At 42.3% G+C, this 19,439-nt stretch overlaps 1 protein-coding gene and 1 long non-coding RNA gene across 6 annotated transcripts in view; one reads left to right on the plus strand and one right to left on the minus strand.

Annotated features, from left to right (window-relative positions):
- LOC100872532 (prominin-like protein) overlaps positions 1–19,439 on the plus strand; it is a 39,885-nt gene that overhangs the window by 6,927 nt on the left and 13,519 nt on the right. The gene's annotated exons all lie outside the window — the stretch shown is intronic.
- LOC147657527 (uncharacterized) lies at positions 222–17,036 on the minus strand. Its single transcript, XR_015292218.1, has 2 exons — positions 16,863–17,036; positions 222–720 (listed from the first exon to the last, which is right to left on the minus strand). It is a non-coding gene; the product is annotated as an uncharacterized LOC147657527 (long non-coding RNA).

Below are 19,439 nucleotides of genomic sequence, written 5' to 3' on the forward strand. Positions count from 1 at the left end.
TGATAGAAAATTATAGATTGGTTAGATGGATAAGACTCTAATAACGATTAAAACGATCTAAAAAGATTGGAGGGAATCGAGAGAAACGTCGGAGAATCGCGCGAGAAACCCTCGCGACGAGAGGGTTTACGCGCTATAGGAAGAAACTGCATCAACATTCCGTGTCTCGAGAGAAGTTGGGAGACACCAGGTATGGAAATTAAATTGAAGGTGGATCCATGTCGGGAAAGTTTGATTTATTATTCCGCGTACGGGTTTCAGCTGGTCGAACGATTTTTTTTTCCCCCTCCCCTCTCGTTTGGTTTCGTCCGCTTCCATCTTCCTGTCCTCGTCTCTAATGGAAATTCTTAAGCTTCCTTTTTCTCCTCAATTTTTCTTTCTTTCTCCTCCACCATCCAGGGATTTTTTAATATCACCGAATTAAAATCTCTTTTCCTTTCTCTTTTTTCTTCATCTCGCGTGCTATACTCGTCGCGAGAGGGGAAAAATTTCGTGGAAGGGTGTTGTCAGTCAATATTACACGTGGCATCGGGATTGAATGGAAACTGGTACTATCGATGAAAATCGGATTTTGATTGTAACAAAATCGTTTCGTCTCGTTATATTTTCGCCTGCCTTCTTTTGTTATCTTTTTGTTCCATCGGAATGCATCCCCCTCTCCTCTCTAGTTTCCACCACTCGTTGGCAACGAATTTACCCGAAATAGAAATTGTTGTCCAGCTAAAAAAAAAAAAGAAAAATTGATTCTCACCATCAGATATATAGTATACGCGTATATCGATCTCGATTCGAGATGGCAACTCGTATTGTATTAGATAGTCGATATCCCAAGAGAACGGAATACGTTTTTAATGGGACACGGGATATTTTACACCGGGTGGATCGTTAAACAAAATTCAATCTCCTCGACGTCTCTCGGTAATTAGTGACGTTTCAGACGTTAAAAGTTCACGAGAGTTTCATTCTCGCTGGAAGGATGACGGAAGGATAACGAACGAATAATAATTCAAGTAGTCGCGAGAGTGGGGGGGAAAAAGGAGAGAGATTTTGCTCGAAATTTTAACATCGTCCTATAATAGCTTATCGAAAGAATTTTTTCCAAAACGATTCAATCTCTCTTCTCCACGGTTGAGAAACGTCGATCGTGGTCGATCGGCGAGAGGCTCGGTTTATGTGTGACACGAAATCGACCACGATTTCAAGGCGAGTACGCGCGCGATAATTCTACAGCGGTGGATGGATAATTTGACATCGAGCGACTGGAAATTATTATTATTTATTTTATAATATTTTATTCAATACGAATACTTCTCGTACGTTTATTAAATTTTTAATCCCAATAATATATTTGATGAGCACGTTCGATCGGGAAGGAAACTGGAAATTTCCTCGAAAGGGAAGTCTCGGCGTTTCGGATGAAGCATTATCGCGGACAGTTAATATGCGCGCACAGTTTTGACGAAACTTTTTTTTTCTTCTTTTGCTCTTGCTCTCTCTCTCTCTCTCTCTCTCTCTCTCTCTCTCTCTCTCTCTCTCTCTCTCTCCCGCTGCTAAAAATCACCCAGCCAGAACTTATTTATTTATACTGGCGCGGACGGAACAAAGCTCGTTTGTTACCGCGAAAGAAACGCGACTGTGTGAAAAAGAGAAGGAAGAAAAAAATGGAGGGAAATATCCAGCGGGGTGAAGAAAAAGAATTATTTTTGCTGTCCCACACCTGGAACACACCGTGTCATCCGTGACAATTTGTTTCGAGCGGGAAAATAACTCTCGAAATATCGCGCCTCCAACATAATTCACCACCGCTCGCCTATCGTTTATTTTCATCGAGTTTCGCCAACCTTTTCATTTTTTTTTTTTTTTTCTCTATTTCATTTCAATTGTTCCTTCGCGCGTATCAATTTTCTTTTTCTTTTTCTTTCCTCTCTCTCTCTCTCTCTTTCTCTCTTTCTTCGCAATCCCAGATTCAGGAACGAACAGAGGCTGGAACGAAAGGTGAGTAAGGCTCGTTCGATAGGATTCTACGACAATTTGCCGTGGAAGGAAAATTCGTTTGTGCGCTTTGCGCGGCGTCGAATTCAATTCCACGGTCGTCTGGCTCATTAACGTCCCTCTTTGTCGACACGAATCTCGCTTCGTTACTTTTGGCCCGGCTCCTTCGCCCCCCGCTGCACTCCGGCTAAGGGTCACCACCGATGAAATTGTCCCATGAAAACGACTCTCTCTCCCTCTCTCTCTCTCTCTCTCTCTCTCTCTCTCTCTCTCTCTCTGTACCACCACGAGTCGATCACTGTTCAACTGTTCGAATAACGTGTCTCTCGAAGTTTCTGCTCTCCAAGCTTTGGATTAACAGAGAGAGAGAGAGAGAGAGAACAGTCGATTATCAGCGTTGCTTGTTCTAGATCAAAGATAAATTGTTGAGAGTTATTTCTATTTTTGTTTCTTTTTTTTTTTGCTAGTGAACATTGTGTCGAGAGCGATAGGATATATATTGTGATAGTGATTTTCGAAATCCATTAAATGGGAAAAAAATAAATCTCGATTAGAATCTTGGGGGAAAAGGGAGAGATAGCGAGAGATAGTGGGTTTTTCGATCGATTCATCGCGCGAGACTTTTTTTTTTTTAATTCGATTTGTGACAAATGACTCATTTAATGACTCGGCACACCGCATTGTGACGAAGATCATTGACGAGATAATGAAACAAAAAAAAAAGTGAGTAGCTTTTCAACGTGCCATTGTACCAAAGTACGTCGTCAAAAAAAGTCAGCGTTACACTTCCGTTAGACTCTGGAACAGTTGAAGCTAGGTCGAAAAATGTATCTGCGCACGAGAGAGAGAGAGAGAGAGAGAGAGAGAGAGAGAGAGAGAGATGATTGGCTAGAATTCTCGAAAAATTGTATTTTATTCGATTAGTCCTGAGAATTAGAAAAATCGTTTCGAGGCTCGTTGGCAAAAAATGTCAAAATTTGTGGGGGAAAATGATAGAAGAAATTTCATCGTTTCGAAATCGAGCGTGGATCTCGAGTTGGACGATGTAGAGCGGTTACGATCATTTATTCCGATCACGGATCAGTTTCTTTTGTTTCTCGACAGAGAGAGAGAGATCTTTTGATCGAGTCATATTCCTTTTCGAGGAATCGCGATTGTGGAAAACGTGTTTAGATCTCGGCAAACTTCTCGGAGAAACGTGTGACGCGCTCGGGTCGGCGGAGCTAGAGAAAGTTTGAACCGCGCATAAATCGAATCAATTCGAAGCGAAAATTCCTGTTCGACCGGAGCAGCAAGTGGACATTTCTTTAAGAAATCGAAGACGATCGAAGATTCTTCGTCATCGTTAGAAATTAAAGTTTCGAGGCTTTCAAACGGACTTTTTTCTCTTTTTCGAGAAAAGGAAAAATTGTTTGAGCGTTTTTTTTTTTCAAGCATCGCGTCAAGTCGTGATACTCGTACTTTATTGAAAACACCATCGATCCGTTCTATTTTCGTTTACCGCACCCCCTATCGCTCTCGCGTATCAAGTGCACCAGCGTGCACGCTATAAAGAGTAAACGAACGCGACACTTGGCGACGAAAACATGTGAATTTTGCGTGTAACAGCTCGATCCGTTACCATTAGCCAAACGGGCTATGAAATAAAATATCGTCACGCGTCTTTGACTCGAGAAAATGTAAATTGTCTCTTTTTGTTTCTTTCTTTCTTCTTTTTCTTCTTTCCACGAGGAGAAAAGATTTCGTCGATTCTTGCCATTTTGAGATCGAAGAGAGACCGTCTTTCCCATCTTCCTTCGATGGTAACTCGAGCACAACATGTGTCTCGCAGGTGCACGCCAACCTAAGCGCGACAACTTAACGCTTCACACGCGTGTCTGATGCACTCGAGGATGCAGTCTCAGATATTCCGGATTCAACGTGTCTCTTCTCGATTAACGGATCGAAAATATTCGCGTCGGTTATATTACCCTGCGAATTTTTCCTCGGCCGAAAAGGAATATCTCTATCGAGAGGAGTTGCTCGGGGGAAGGGAAATTGCCGAGGAACGCCATTTCTCGGCTTATCGAATCTTGGAGGCCGCCTCCGTTACGGGATCTTTTTTCCAATTTTCCGTGGATACTGTTTCGCGGGGCTTCGGGCGAAAACCAAGCGAAACTGCATGCGATGCGAGCCAAGTAACGCGATAGAATTCCTTCTCTACGTTTCTGAAATTGTTGCTGCGAGTAGAACGCGTCGGGAACGTGGAATTTTAATCGAGATTGGTGGAAAAAAAATTTCTGGTGGAATAGGTGGAAAATCTACGCGGAATATTTATCAAAAATATTCCATTTCCAGGAATTCCATTGGAATTGCAAAGCGTGTCGGAAAATATCGTTCGTTCCAATATCATTCGATCGAAAAATTTTTCCAAAAGTCGAAAAAACAAAGTGCGTGGAGCTCGGCGCGCAAACAACGAAGGACGAGGAATAGACACACAACGCCTCCTATATTAATTGGCGTCGAAATACGCTTCGGGATATATTCGAGTGACGACGAATCGAAAGGTTCAACTACGCGTAACTCCCCCCCGTATTGTCATCCCGTGGCAAACACTCCGTCCAAAGTTTGCCCGCTTTATTATTGAATTTCACGCGGGTGTACGCGCGCGTGAGTCACGCGTGGAGGGAAAGAACGCTTACTCGTATCCGAACGTACTCTCTCGAATTGTTACTTTCTGCCCTCGTGCGCGCCTGCGTTTCGATACACGCCCACACGCACACCCGTGTACGCGTACGTCTCGACACGCGCTCGCTTCTCTCGCCTTCCTTCGTTCGTTCGTTCGTTTTAAATAAGCAGCGTGCAAAGTCTCGTCCTTCCTCTCCCCGACAGCTGCGCCCTCGAACCGCTCTCCAACGGTTTAGTCGCTCCGACTAAACTCTTTATTAAGACCATTGTCTTTATTGCCGCTATTTTTCCTCGCCCACTCTTGTTGTTCATTCGCTTATTTTTTTTTTTTTTCGCTCGCTATTTGCGTTTATTTGCGTATACGCGTATTTAATCGACCGCGGTTTCACAACAACAAGGTCGCCTCGTTCACGCCTTCGACTCGATATCGATTATAATCACGATGCATCGTGATGACGATCGATGACGAGAAAAATTCGCTTCGCGCGTCGTTTTCTTTGTACATTCGTGGTCGTCTGCTGTGTTATTCGTCGACGCGTGTGTGAGAGGATTCGATCGAGCGTGCGTCCGTCACTTTCCTGTTCGTCTTGTTTGATTAAGATGTTTTCACAAATGTCTTCTTAAGACAACTTGTCTAAATAATTGCTTGGTGCGTATTTTTTATTTTTTGCAATCGTTAAAACCTTTCTTCGCGCACTTTTGCTTAGAACGAAATTACCACTCGTATAAGATGAATATCTATATATATAAAGATAGACGATAGATTAATTTTATCGAATAACTTTGATCGTTTACGTATGCACACTTTCAAGCAATATATTATTCTCCTTTGCAAAAACTTTGTTATTAATAAATATTCGTATTACAGATCGCTGTGATAGTTTCGATCAAAGATCTTCAATTCAGTCAAAATTTCATTCCACATTTCACCACGAGGACGGGTAAAATTTAATAGTCGAGGAATAAAGTCACTTCGTCGAGTTACATCAATAACAATGTGGCCAAGTGATCGATGCGAAAATCGGATCAATTTATAACAACCACGAATAAATTCAATTCATTTTAATAAGTAATCACTTGAAGCGACTTTATTCGAAAATTTTAATTAACCACTTTTCCAACACCACCCGATACGAATGCATATTCAACTCTTTCATTAGATTCTCCTCCTGGTTCACACAATTTCCCATTGACTCATTCGTCTCATCTACGAATCCGCACTCTAATTCCGTTCCACACCCACCAACTCTCTAAATCTTCCCGCGCCTTATCTTCCAACCGCCTCTCCTCCTCCCCGGTTATTCGCGATTTTTCGTCGTCCCACAATCGTGCCCCGCGTTTCCATCCTCCGCTCCTCGAGGCCATTGTTTTTATCGCGCCGTTTCCTCCCACACCCAACGCGTCTTCGCTCCCTCGCGTTTTTCTTCCCCGTCTGCCTCCTCGTTTTTTCGCGTGGAAAATAGAAATTTCGGCGCGGGAGGGAGCCGACATCCGGTTGCAAGGGATGCCCCGTTGGCCCGCCCGTTTTTATGCCCCGCCATAAATACGCCGGAACGACGAGTTGGACGAACGATCGGAGAGGGATTGCAAATACGGGCGGGTTTTCGATCGAACTTTTACCTCGCTTCCAAATTTCTCCACGGCTCTGGATCGTGAATCACAGGGCAATTCCGCGCTCCTCGTTGCGGATCCATCTTGGATCCGAGTGCAATATCGATTTGCGCGAGGAATATTAAACGTACGAATTAACTCGATGCTCTTAGATTCGTGACAATTTTAGTTGAGTAATAGCTCGAATTCATGTAATGTAATCCATGTATTTATGAAAAATATGTTTGAATTAAAATATGTTAGACGTGTGAATTAATTCGATGCTCCTAGATTCGTGACAATTTTAGTTGAGTAATAGCTCGAATCGACGTGTAATGTATTTATGAAAAATATGTTTGGATTAATGTTAGACGTGTGAATTAACTCGATGCTCCTAGATTCGTTGAGTAGCTCGAATCGACGTGTAATGTATTTATGAAAAATATGTTTGGATTAATGTTAGACGTGTGAATTAACTCGATGCTCCTAGATTCGTTGAGAGTAGCTCGAATCGACGTGTAATGTATTTATGAAAAATATGTTTGGATTAATGTTAGACGTGTGAATTAATTGAATTGCATTTAGAAAAATTGTATCTTCACGCTAGTCAGGAGTTAAATCAACGTATCAACGTATCTCACTTTATTTTGAAAGAGAGTGTAGCTTTAAAGGGATAACAGGAGCGTGACAAAGAGCGCAATTTGACGTACGCTTTAAGAATTAATAGGTGGGATTAATACTTTAAAAGGAGTAGTTTCTGACACGACTCCTACCGTTTAAACGATCTCTTCCCCGATCTCTCCACCTTCCCTTCCCTTCATTCTGCATGCCGGTTCTGCACGGAGAGAGGAAAAGAAAGAGAAAGAAAAACAAAAAGAAGAAGGAGAAAAAGTCTGGAGGATGATCCCTTTGAAACGAAGAAGAGGCTGCCGATTATTCCTGCATGCACGGATGTGAAGCCGGGGCAAATAGAGGAAAGGGAGGCGAGCGTGAAAGCGTGCACGTCGAGCTTTTCTTTCAGTCCAGGGTTCAAGTTTGTTTGAAGAACCTTGGATTTCTGGGTGGCGCGCGAGCCCTGCTTTTCATCCCCCCCCCCCTTTCCCTCTCCTCCCCCCCTCTCTCTCTCTTTGGAACGAGTTAAACAAAAAAGAAAAAAGTACGAGAAAAGAAAGAAAACGTGGACGACATCGTGGAATCTTCCTCTTTCGTTGGGAAAAGGGAGAATGTGATCGAAGCTCGCTTGGAATCTGGACAAAGAAAAAGAATTAAAATTTCCATCGAATCCCTTCGTTTTTCCTTCGTTTCTCTCGATTATGACTGACTTAGCAGGAGTTAATAATTCCTCGGGTCGAGTCTCACGGATGGCGAATTCATTAGGGTAGCGAGAAAGTGTCTGGAAAAAGTTTAGCCGCATTCGGCCTCGCCCATTTCGCCCTTTCTTTGCCTGCACGCTCTATGGAGCGGAAGGACATTCCCTTTTCAAAGCGGAAAAGCTAAGGATTAGGACTCGAGGACGACCGGTAAATCGGGAAGAAAAAGATTTATGCCAGTGCGCGCTGACATGTATACTTTCTTTTTTTTTTTTTTTTTTTTTTCGAAATCTCTTTTCGAAGATTTAATATTCGGGGCTTAAAATAATTCACGTTCCTATTCCTATTTCGCTATTCCTACCGTTTTCGTGCCGTCGACAATTTAATTATCTTGAGATTTTTAAATTTTTAAATGAAATCGATATATCGGTTCGTGGCATTGATCGATCGGATTGGAAAATTTCCCTCTTGTGTTCATTTTGTATTATAAGATCTCTTGGGTTTAAGATGCCAAACTTTGTCGTTATACTCGTTAAACAAGTAGAAAAATGTTGCGCAAATATGGATTCACGAACGCTTTATGAAAAGTAAGATTAATTTAAGGATTAGACAGATAGTAGAACGCAGCTCGCGTAAAACTATATAAATAAATATACTGGATCGTTTCTTTATTTTTGTACATACAACTTTTGGAAGCGTTAAACAAATCGTTCGTATAATATCTTTCGCTTATATAGAATATAATTAATTAGAAATTATATCGTATCGAGAGTTTGGGAGGAGTTTGAAACGCTGACCTTGGAATATTGGAATAGACCGAGAAAGATACTAAGAAGGGATAATGTTATCGATTTTCCCAAAACGTGGTAAACCATCTAACCGAGGCTTTCTATTCAATTTCGCAGAGATTCGGTCGCTAAAATCGTCCCTTATCCAAGCATAAAATTGTGTTTCGTTATCTGAATGGAATCCTCCGGTGATTTCGTTTGCTCGAACAACCACGCTTATCTTTATGCAAGGACGCGCTAAGCCCCCATCACCCCCCACATAGACGAGGGATACGTATTAATTTCCTGCCATTGTGCGTCACGAAGAGCATGGTGGAAAAGGATAGGCGAGACGTGAATGCGAACGAGCGAATCCTTTCACGATTGAAAATCTTGGAAATAGATGGCCGAACGGATGATAATCGCATTTCTATTTGTCGATATCTCTTCGATATTTGCTCGTAGTCAAAACATTGACAAATCCGACGAGGATTGTCTCAAACTTTTCGACGAACGAAACGAAACTTGACCGACGCCTCCTTGAGTTGGTAAGAAACAACGGTTGGAAAATGGAATTCGTTACGCCTCGTTAGTCGAATCGTCAGAAACTTCTTAACGAACCTTCCAACATTCATAGCCGCTTATTTCACTCTCGCGTCGATGGCTTCAACGTTATCAGCAAAAACTTTCTGCCCAAAGAAACCCCGGTATCCGTATCTAGAGAGTCTAATGGCGTTGCTTTAACGAACCGATGCTCTAACTTGATAACCCGGACGAAGTATTCCGTTAAACGCGTAAAATAATATTTGTTTCGAGCAAGAAAATTTTGCTTTTTTTATCGAACTCGGTCATCCGTTCAATCCAATCGTCGTCAAAAACAACATTTCAGTTCGATCATCGTTCGCGTATCATTCTCACGAGGCCACGATCATGGCTGGTTGTCCATCGGTTGTCAGCGACCAGATCTTCGTCGATCGCTGAATTCATTGGGGAATTGGTGTACGAGTTGGCGCATACTCGGTCGTGGCGACTAGTCTCCGACGACCGTGAAAACGCGACCGACTCACCAGTTGGTCGACAGACGAGTGCATCGAATCGAGCGCACGAGGAACGACTTTCTCGACGCGAGCCATAGCCATTTTCGGCCAATTTTCGTAAATACACTCGTGGAACAATAACGAGATTGTCGACAGAAAAGTTGAAGAGCTTTATATCCTCGTATTTCCCAATTTCTTGAAGAATTGTCCAAGATGTTGGAACGAATTTACGAACCAAGCTACGATCCCAATATTTTCTTTTCCTCGAAACTTTATAATTTCGTTATTACCACAACGTTCAACCTCTTTTTTTTTTTGATTTCGTCGCCGATTTGTTCGAGCAAAAGGAGAAAGAGAAACGGATTATAATTGCTCGTGAACCTTATACGGCACCACGCTTTGATCGGAATCCGGTTCCCGATCAGACTCGACGACCTCTCCTCGAGCGAGGAGGTTCTAGTTTTTGCGCGCCGATTTACGTGCACCGAATTCTTATTCGGGATCGAGTTGCGCCGAACACTCTCTCTCTCTCTCTCTCTCTCTCTCTCTTTCTCTCGTGAAACCGTGACAGGGTTGGCCACCCTTGGCGGGAACGACCACCCATAAATTTGTCTGTCCGCCATCGTTCTCTCGCCGTTTCGCGAAAACTTCGATCCTTCTCTATCTCTCGCCGCGATTTACGATCCTCCTCCATCGTTGATAAGCTTTTCGAACCTCGATCCTCCTCATCTTTGGACGAAGAGGAGAGCTTTTTCTTTCGCGTAGTAAAGTTTGTTGCCCCGCAACAACGTATTCCAACGTATTCAGAATAGTTTTTGTTGAAATATATATATGTTTGTTCATTAATATTTTTATTTTTAATTATGGCTCCGTTTTATTAATTATGGTTCTTGCGCGTTTGGGGATCGAGTTTTAAATTTTCTTTTTCATCCTCGAAAATTGGAAATTTCTGACGCAAATTTTATTCCGTGAGAATGATGAAAGTGGAGAGAGAGAGAGAGAGAGAAGGAATTGGAATTTTTGGGAAGATACGGATCGCGAAATAATTTGAGATAACGGGATCCCGAAAGCGTGTCGTTCAGCTTCGAATAGAAGAGATTATAATTAACCACTTTCGTACACGACGGCTACTGTTCTCTGGCCTTGCCCGACATTAAGTAACCGTGTCAGCTATTTATAACGAGAGAGGATTGCGATTATTGTTCCTCTTCGATTATGAATTACAACCTATTCTCTTCCTCGTCCCATTATATATTCTTCTTTCGAATTGCTGTTACGTCGCGCGTATAAAATTTCCTAGAAATATTCCTCCTCCTCCTCCTCCTCCTCCTCCTCCTCCTCCTCCTTCTTTTAACGTTTCGAAATCGAAATCTCTTCCATTAGATTAGAGATAAACGGGGAAGGAAACAAAAACACGGAGGAGGATGTTCGCAAGGCCGTCGATCCTAATTAAGGAGGGGGGAAGCATCCAATTCTGCACGCCTGTCGAGCGTACATTCGTTAATTTAATGCACGATTCATCGGCGTTCGATAAAGCTTTGCAAACCCCGCGATAGCGACAATCTCGTGGAATTGCGTTCCCCAGCGTGTAAATATTGACCGTGCAATTCACCGCGATCAATGAAACGTATGCGTTCCAACGTGCAAAAATGTGTGAGAAACGCCATTTAATAAACGCCATTTCATCGATCCCGAGTTGAAGCCACCTCGATCGATAAGGTTAAGATTAAGTCTTTCAAAAAAAAGAAAGAAAGGAAAGTTAATTTCTTCGATCGACGCGGAATATCACGTACGTCAATATTGCATCGAGCACGTCTTCGCGTGCAATACCTGCTACTCCTTATACCCGAGGCGGTGCATATGCACGTGGCAGGAATTTTCTCCGGCAGTTGAATAAATTGCGTGGAAATTTCGTGGAAATCCGGTACGAAACGGAATCGAACATTCTCTCGTAAATTTTTCTTCGTCTCTTTTAACACTAAACCTACCGACATTTCACCTATTCCTACCATGAGCGGTCAAATGCGAAAAAACATTTGTATCTTAATATAGAAAGAGATTTCAGCTAATTGGATTCGTAAAGTAAACGATACAGAAAGTTGTGAATATTGAAAAATGGGTTGTATCTACATTATAGAAAAAGTCCAATAAGTCATACGGTAACTTTGTACATACAAGAAATTCTAAACGAAATTTCAAATTTCATTTGACCGCGCCGTGGGTAGGTTTAATGTTAAACTTTCTCCTGTTAAACTTTACGATTACCAATCTTGCGCACCTTCCATCTTATTTCTTTGTTCTTCGCCGTACATTGAGAGTAGAGGAGAGGAATCCATCCGCGAAAGGATTATTAATTCGCAGATTCGAAGAGAGTTGGCAGAGTATCATCGAGGAAATAGCGATTTTGTCTCGACCGGTTACGTTTTCAAGTGTCGGCGGACAATTATGCCGGCGTGCAAGAACAACGCCATTTTAACGGTTGCAGGTGCGGTTGCGATCTGGTGGGGAGCGGTTGCAGTTGGCAGGCCGCCCTCGCCGCGACCCAACATTCGTAATTGCCGTCTTCGGGGAACAGTTTCTTTTTCCTCTCTCGATGCTTCCGAAAAGCCGCGGGGGAAAAACGCGTAACGGAAAGCCGCAACTTTCCCAATATATCGCTCGATCGACGTGCCGAGCAAATTTTTATCGAATTCGCTAGAGTTCTCGAGCAATTAGAAACTTTTTTCTCCGCTCTTCTCAACTTTGGCGCCGCTGGAAATTTCATTTTTTTCTCCTCCCTTCCTTCCCCGGGTCGAAGGGAGAAAGGATTTCCTCGCTCGAAAATTTTTTTCCATCTCTCTCGAAGGGCGAAGCCATAACCGCTAGAAAATTCCACCTCTAATTTCACCGCTATTTAATACCTCGCTTTTATTCCAGTTTTTCCCTCGCATTCGTCGAATAGCTCGCCGATCCATCGAACGAATCTTCCATCCAGTGGAAATTTTTTTTCGTCGACGATTATTCTTTTTCTTTTTTTTACTGGAATCGTGCGTTTATATTTTCAAATCGCACTGCTCGAAGTATCTTCCTTTCGAGAGTTTCGCGATTGCGAGAATGAAGTTTTTATTTTTCGTTTACATATCTGGAGGTCGAAGGCCAGAGATTGGTCGAAGGTAAAGAGGCCACGTGGCTGAGGCTCGTTGGAAGAAACGGTCAAATGTTTGCGCGAAGCATTGGAAATTTCTCCGACATGGTTGACGATCGAAGAAGAAGAGGAGGAGGAGGAGGAGGAATTCTCTGCCGCGTAACTCGCATCTCGGTCAGAGCTGAAAGAGTCCATCAACCTCGCTGGGTTGTCTCTGCATGGGCATCTCGGCTACGATATTTCTCTCTCTCTTTCTCTCTCTTGAGCGCGGGCCAAATCCCGAATGGGCCGGGAAGAAGGCTGAATTAACACCCGGATAGCAATTAAAGCGACCGACATTCCGCGACGAGGAGGTTCTCGTTTAGAGAAGGAGTTGCTCGTGATACGGGCAAACGACGAATAAACGAGTATGGGATTACGTCCGACGGAATATACTTTGAATATTGAATTTCCACGGGGGAAAAATATCACGAGTACATTAAATCGAAAAGAGATATTTTTAACCGAATCATTACAGAATTGTGTTCTTTTTGTATCGCAGAAACGCGGATCGAAAGAGTTCGAGGTTACTTTGCGATAATTCGTCGAGAAAATGTAAATTGTTACTAATTGTTGGCAACAAAATGCAGAAATGTGTGATATCTTGGATTAGAAGAATTAAATTGTTCTTATCGACCGACACATCGAGCGAATACCGGAAAAGAAAAACGATGGATCGGTAGAAATAATTAATTTATCCGATGAGAAGATAGGAAGAATAAGAACATGAAGGCTCGAGTAAGAGACACGAAGGAAAAAAGAGGAAAAGAATGACCTCGAAGAAGAATCGCTTACGGGTAGAATTCTATTTTCAGTCGGTGCATTTTCTATGCATACGCAACTCGGAGGCATAATGAATGCCTGGCTCGCAACGAGATGCACCGTGGACGGTCGCAGTTACCCCGGTACGATTACAGCGCGAAATTAACTTTCCACTCGGGACATTGGTCGTTAAAGTAATTAGGGACACACAGAAAGACGAGCGGCGACCGCTAATCCTCGAAAACGGATGCGCGGAATTCGTTCGTCTCGGTCTTGTTGCTTCCCTCGCACTTTCCTTCGAGTTTGCTTCTCTCGCGTCATTTTCCTTTTTATTTTCGGGATCCTCGATGCGTGATTTTGGCGAGGAGAAGAAGAAACGCGGCGGTGGAAAGTTCTTCTCCCTCGCAGCGGATTAGGCGGACTCGTCCTGGTTTTATCCTCCTCGAATAAGGTTGCAGGTAGGGATGCATCGATACGTACACGTAAATACAGGTATCTGTTTGAAATTGCCGGAAATTGAAGATGCCGGTGACCTGTATCGGATCCGTACCCTCCTTTTCCGTATTCCTTCGTGATTTATCGCGTTCCTTGTGTTAATTGATTTTTGGTGTTTATGGCTCGTTAAAATTTATCCTCTCGTTCTATTCGGTCGGAGGAGATTTATTGTATCGTATTTTATCGAACGATCGATAAGGGAAGATTATTAATTCTTAGAGGCGAAGAATTTGAAAAAAAAAAGAAATGTATCCTTTACATATTTATTTCGTATATAACCACGAAATTTCGAAATGTTAGAGGAACTCGGCTAATTATTACCACCAGTATATTCAATTTATCATCTGTTGCAGTTTCTTCTTCGCGTTCCTCTTATCTCCCGCCAGTGGGCCTATCACGAACCAAGCAGGCGATTTCGTGCTAAAACAGTCGACCAATTACCTCTATTGTTTGCATACGTTTAAAGAAGAATTTTCTTTTTAATTTAACGAACGAAAAGAACTTCTTGTTTTTCGAAACAAGAAAGCATGGACGTCTTATTTTTTACATTTATATTTGACACGATCTGAACTATCGTCGAAAACTGCATCGTGTCACATTTACCATTTATATTTTCTCCGTCTATTTATCGTTTACACTTACAAAGATTTCCTGTAGACTCGAGATGAGGCTAGAGTCTCATTGGGCCATTATCGAAACGTCTGCACCGTGTTTGCCATACATTTCGTTAAATTCCAAACTCGAGAAATATTTTTTCGAGGAAATATTTGTGTGAGCCATCGTCGAAAGCTGCACACGTGTCACACATTTTTTTATTTTTCTTCAATCTACGTGTCGTTTGTTACGCGAAAGATTTTCTTTAAATTCGAAGAACGAAAAGCGTTTTTTTTCGAGATGGCTAGAGAGCGTGGATAGTGGTTGGCACGGTCTCATTTCTAGGCCACCATCGAATGCTGCACCGTGTTACAGGTGCACTGGTACCATGCATTTTCTCCCCCGTCGTCCCCCTTTTTCCAACGGTTCATCCTCTTCTCGGTTATCTCTTCCTCTCTTCGCCCGTCGTCTTTCTCTCCCTCTCTCTCCTCTTTGATCCCTCTCATTACGGCTCCTTTTGTGCCCGGATGAATGCAGCCGTGCACCGCCGCTTCCACGACAATGGAACGGGCCACTCAGAACGTCATAAATATTGAAATCGAAAGGAGTCGAAGAGGATCGTCGTCGGCCCGCTCCGCGATTAACTCGCCGCCTCCTCCCTCGGATCTGGTTTAAACCGATGGTATTTCGGTTAATATTCATTGCGACATTACGCCCACGTTTCTTTCTATTCCACCAATTTTCCCAATCCTTATTTCTGCGTCTATTCTGAAAAATCGATATTAAAATTCTAGCAGAGGACAAGACAAGATCTTTATTTAAAAAAAAAAAAAGGAAGAAGCACGATCTCTCTCCGATAATCAAATTATATCTTCTTTCTTTTCAATAACGAATATTCTTATAACGAGATTGAGGATTTCAAAATATTATTGAATATTCGCTTCAGAATTCGATCAAATCGAAAAGAAGATGACATTCTGATCGTTGTTATCTTATCCTGTACTTAGCCATACGCGATAAACCATAACTCGAAATTAAGCCTCGAACAACCCTTCATTTACTACCCAAGAACTTGTTATTCAAAGTAGCAAAATGCCAAGACAAATCTTGCCTCTAACAAACGTCCCTTCTCGAAATTAATCGCGTAAACGAGCTTGTGTGCAGTTGCGATTTTACCCTTTGCGCTGTGTACAATCGATCCCTTTACCAATTCTACCCTCCGGCCACGCAGGATTTTCGAGGACGCCCCTCTCCACCCTTTCCACCTTTTATTTCCACCGCTCTTCCCGCCGTTCGCTTCTTCTTCTTCTCTTGCTCGCCTCTCCGTCTTCCTTTTTCGAATAGGAGCAGAAGCGCACGGAGCGAGTGTCGAGGTCGTTAATTTCTCGAGTGGTTCCGTTAGGATGGTGCAGAAGTAAGCCGTGATTCATCCATCGCAGGTGATCTCATCCTCTCTCAGTCGGTCCAGCGAACCGGTGTGCACACGCTCCTCTTTTTCTCCCCCTGGCTTGTTCCCTTTCGTTTTGTCTAGGTGTTAGGGGGAGCCCTGCTTCCGCCAGAATAACCGCTATCCGCGGTTTTGTTCCACGCCAGAGAAACAGTTCGATACTTTCGTACTCCTGTCTCGCGGATAAGCAACTCTCCCCGGTTACTTTCGTTTCGTAGGTTTTCGTCTCGATCTCGTTGCCATAATTCTCTCTCGATGGCGTAACGATCGAAATTCTCGTCCAGACGGGGGGGGGGGGAGGGGAGAGGGGAAAAATTTTTATGCGAAAGGATATCGATCCTCTCGAAGATCGAAGTTTTGAAAGTAAGTATTCTCGAAGAGATGCGTCGGATATTTAATTTATTAATGGATGTATGTGGGATATATGGGAGCGTAGTTTATATATATATATGGTAGATACGAGGAAGAAAGGAGAAGTTTCGCGTAATTCGATTTATCCTCGACGTCTTCTCTTGGACGATGATGTAACGTTGGACCGTTTGGATCGTTTATTACGGAAGTGATGTAACTATATCTTTCCTTTTTGTCCTCGATATTATATTTTTTTCTGAAACTGTATCACGTTTGTATCACTTTCGTAACATTGGACCTCTCCTTTCTTATAATACACGTAATAATTTCGAATTCTTTTCATCATAGTACGCGTCATCGGCGCGTAGTTCCAATGAAAAACCCGTCGAGCCTCGACTCGAGTCGATCCCGTTACTTCCCATCGTTACTTACATCCTTTGCCCCAACGTTTCTCTTATTAATCGCTTTCAAGATTACACCTGCCTCGAACTAAAAATATTTCGAACGAAGAGAACGCGCGCTCTCTCACTCGTTTCTGACTCATTTCCATACGATTTTGTTTATTCCGTGCACGATGGGTATACCGCGTATCCCGTCGGTATACCGATCGATCGATCGATACACCGAGGCGCATTGTATAAGTAGGAGAGCCGCGTGGGAAGCGTTAATGACTTTCTAAGCGCTTACATATTCCTTCTGGCCGAAGGACAGAAGTGGACGGCCGCGATTACCGGAATGGCCTCGCGGTGATTTTGCCTCGTTCCAGTCGGAGAAAGCCACGATTCAGTCTCGTTCCTAGCCTCTGACTTATAACCGTGTTACGTGTCAGGTACCGTAATATAGCTCTTTCTCTTGCTAACTGCCTTCCCTAATCGTGGCTCGTGTTTCTAACGTGCGAGTTCATTGGTCAATTTTCCGACTAAAAATTACCGACCGAGGGTAATAGTAGTTTTAAAAGTAGTTCGATACGAGGCACAACAGGATTGAGAACCATCGTTTCACGGACGTAATGAAATAAAAGTTCGAAGATCTTGGGTAGGAAATTAAATTACACGTATTTCTTCGTCACGCTGAAATTGTGAGTGTACGTAATGTTTATGTTTATGTTTATTTTTTTTTTAAATTAGATTCGTAATCGAAATTGAGTACGGTTAGAAGAAGAAATTACTCCAAGAAAGTTTCAATTTTGATAGAAATTAAATTTCGCGTATCTTTTTGTCATCTTTTGTAATTAAAGTTGAGAATCAGAATAAGGATATATATGCATGAATCACGAGGATTGAAAGTATTAATATTAATTGCGATATCGAATTTGCATTTCATTGTCGTATGAATGAAGCGAGGGAAAGAAGCGAGATCAAAGTGAGATAACGTTAGACAATGATAAACTCGGATTTATCGTCTTACAATCGTTACGCAATACTTGTAGCACTTCGTTTCGAGCTTTACAGGTTTCCTTGATACAAGTATCCCTTCTTTTTTTCTCCCTTTAAGTATCGTGCTTCCCTGTAACAGAAAACCGTCGCCCTTGTCCCGATCTTCGGCATTCCAATTTTTTTTCTTCTTTCGATACGAAAAAAAAAAAAAAAAAAAAAAAAGACAAATCGCGAACGAAGAATAAAATTTTCAAGTGCAACATCAATTTACGGATATCTTCTTCGATGATTGTTACATTTGGACATGCTTCCACGTTCTAAGATCGCATTTCCTTTTCGGACAATGCACCGGAAGTGTCGACCAGGCCACTGTCCTCCAGATATCGCGTTAATCTCACCTCAAACTTTGTCGCATATTCAACAACCGAAACGATTTCCTTCCATCGCGACGTTACGATCGAATCTCCCTTTTTTTTTTTCTTTTAATAATCCACAATAATCGAAACATCGATCAAAAATAATTCCAAGATTAATTAATAACGGAATAATTGATCGACGCGACAAATCGAGAAACAATTTGTTTCAATCGTAACCATCGACAGATTTTTTTTTCTTCCTCCTTCTTCTTCTCTTCCTCCTCCATCCCCCTCCATCCAACGATTCAGGCACGAGGTTTGAATAATCTCGTTTCGTGAACGACGGCGTGCAGAGGCGGCGGAAAAATGAGACGAAAGGGGTGAAAGCTGCGTGACAAGACTAGAAGTGGAGGTGTCTTTTTTACCCGGGGAGGAAGCACTTTGTCCTCGAAAATAATGAGATGTGTGTCTAGCGGACCTTGGAAAAGCGAACCAAAGGGAAAAAAAAAGAAAAAAAAAAAAGAAAAGAAAAGAAAAGAAAAAAACACGAGACGAACTCGAGTTACGAATCATCTGGATCCCCTTGAATACACTTTTTATTCTTCCTTCCTTTTCCACGTTCCTCGCGATCTCTCACAATGGTGTTTCGTTACCGTCTCGAATTTCTTCTCTACCTCTTTCTTTTTAATAAAAATTTGCATTATTTTGTATTCGGCCTTGCTTCCAACAATGTTGTTTTTCAACATACCAGCCAGGGAAAATTTCCCGCCCGTTGATAAATCGATACGAAGGAAGTAGGAATTATTATTCGACGAGATGAAAATATTCCAGTTGTACCAATATTTACCGTATAAGGGAGGCTAATGGATTTCTTCATTACAGTAATAGCGAACCCCTCCTTTCGGATTATCGGAAGGAAGTGAAAAGCGGCTCGGCTGGCTCGATTTAAAAACCGCCTCATTTTCGATGCTTCTTTCTTTCTTCGATAGAACCGCCGATTCTATCGATTGGAACCGGAAATATCCCTTAGATTAGAAATAATTTTTATCTTGGAAATGTTTATCCTTCTTCTTAATAAAAAAAAAAAAAAAAAAAAAATTTCCATTCGACCATTTGTAATTAGATCGTTTTCTAAATCGTTTACACGTTGGAAACGTTGGATGGATCATTTTTCGCCCACGTGGCTGGATTTAAATCCTCCGTTGCGAACCGGAAATCGACCGAGCACGGGAGATCGAGGTTTCTCGTATTACAAAGCTCGGCTGGCTACGTTGCGTCGAGTCAAGTGCCGCAAAAATTTCCATCCGAAATATCCGAATAATCGGATAATATTTCGCGATTCGAGGATAGAAATTTAATTATCGACGAGGAAAAGAAAAGAATCATTTCGTTATTTATTCGAGACGAATAATTTTCCATCTGATATCTAGAATTTTCGTCTCGTTTTTGATTCGTATTTTCATTTGGTTTTAACGCAAAAATATCCCGAGAGTCGAGAATAGCGAGGAGCGCGGGTCAAAGAACTCGGTTTA

This window comes from Apis florea, unplaced genomic scaffold (assembly GCF_048593485.1).
Source record: "Apis florea isolate Af1SG1 unplaced genomic scaffold, ASM4859348v1 contig_3081_pilon, whole genome shotgun sequence".
Classification (NCBI taxonomy): Eukaryota; Metazoa; Arthropoda; class Insecta; order Hymenoptera; family Apidae; genus Apis; species Apis florea.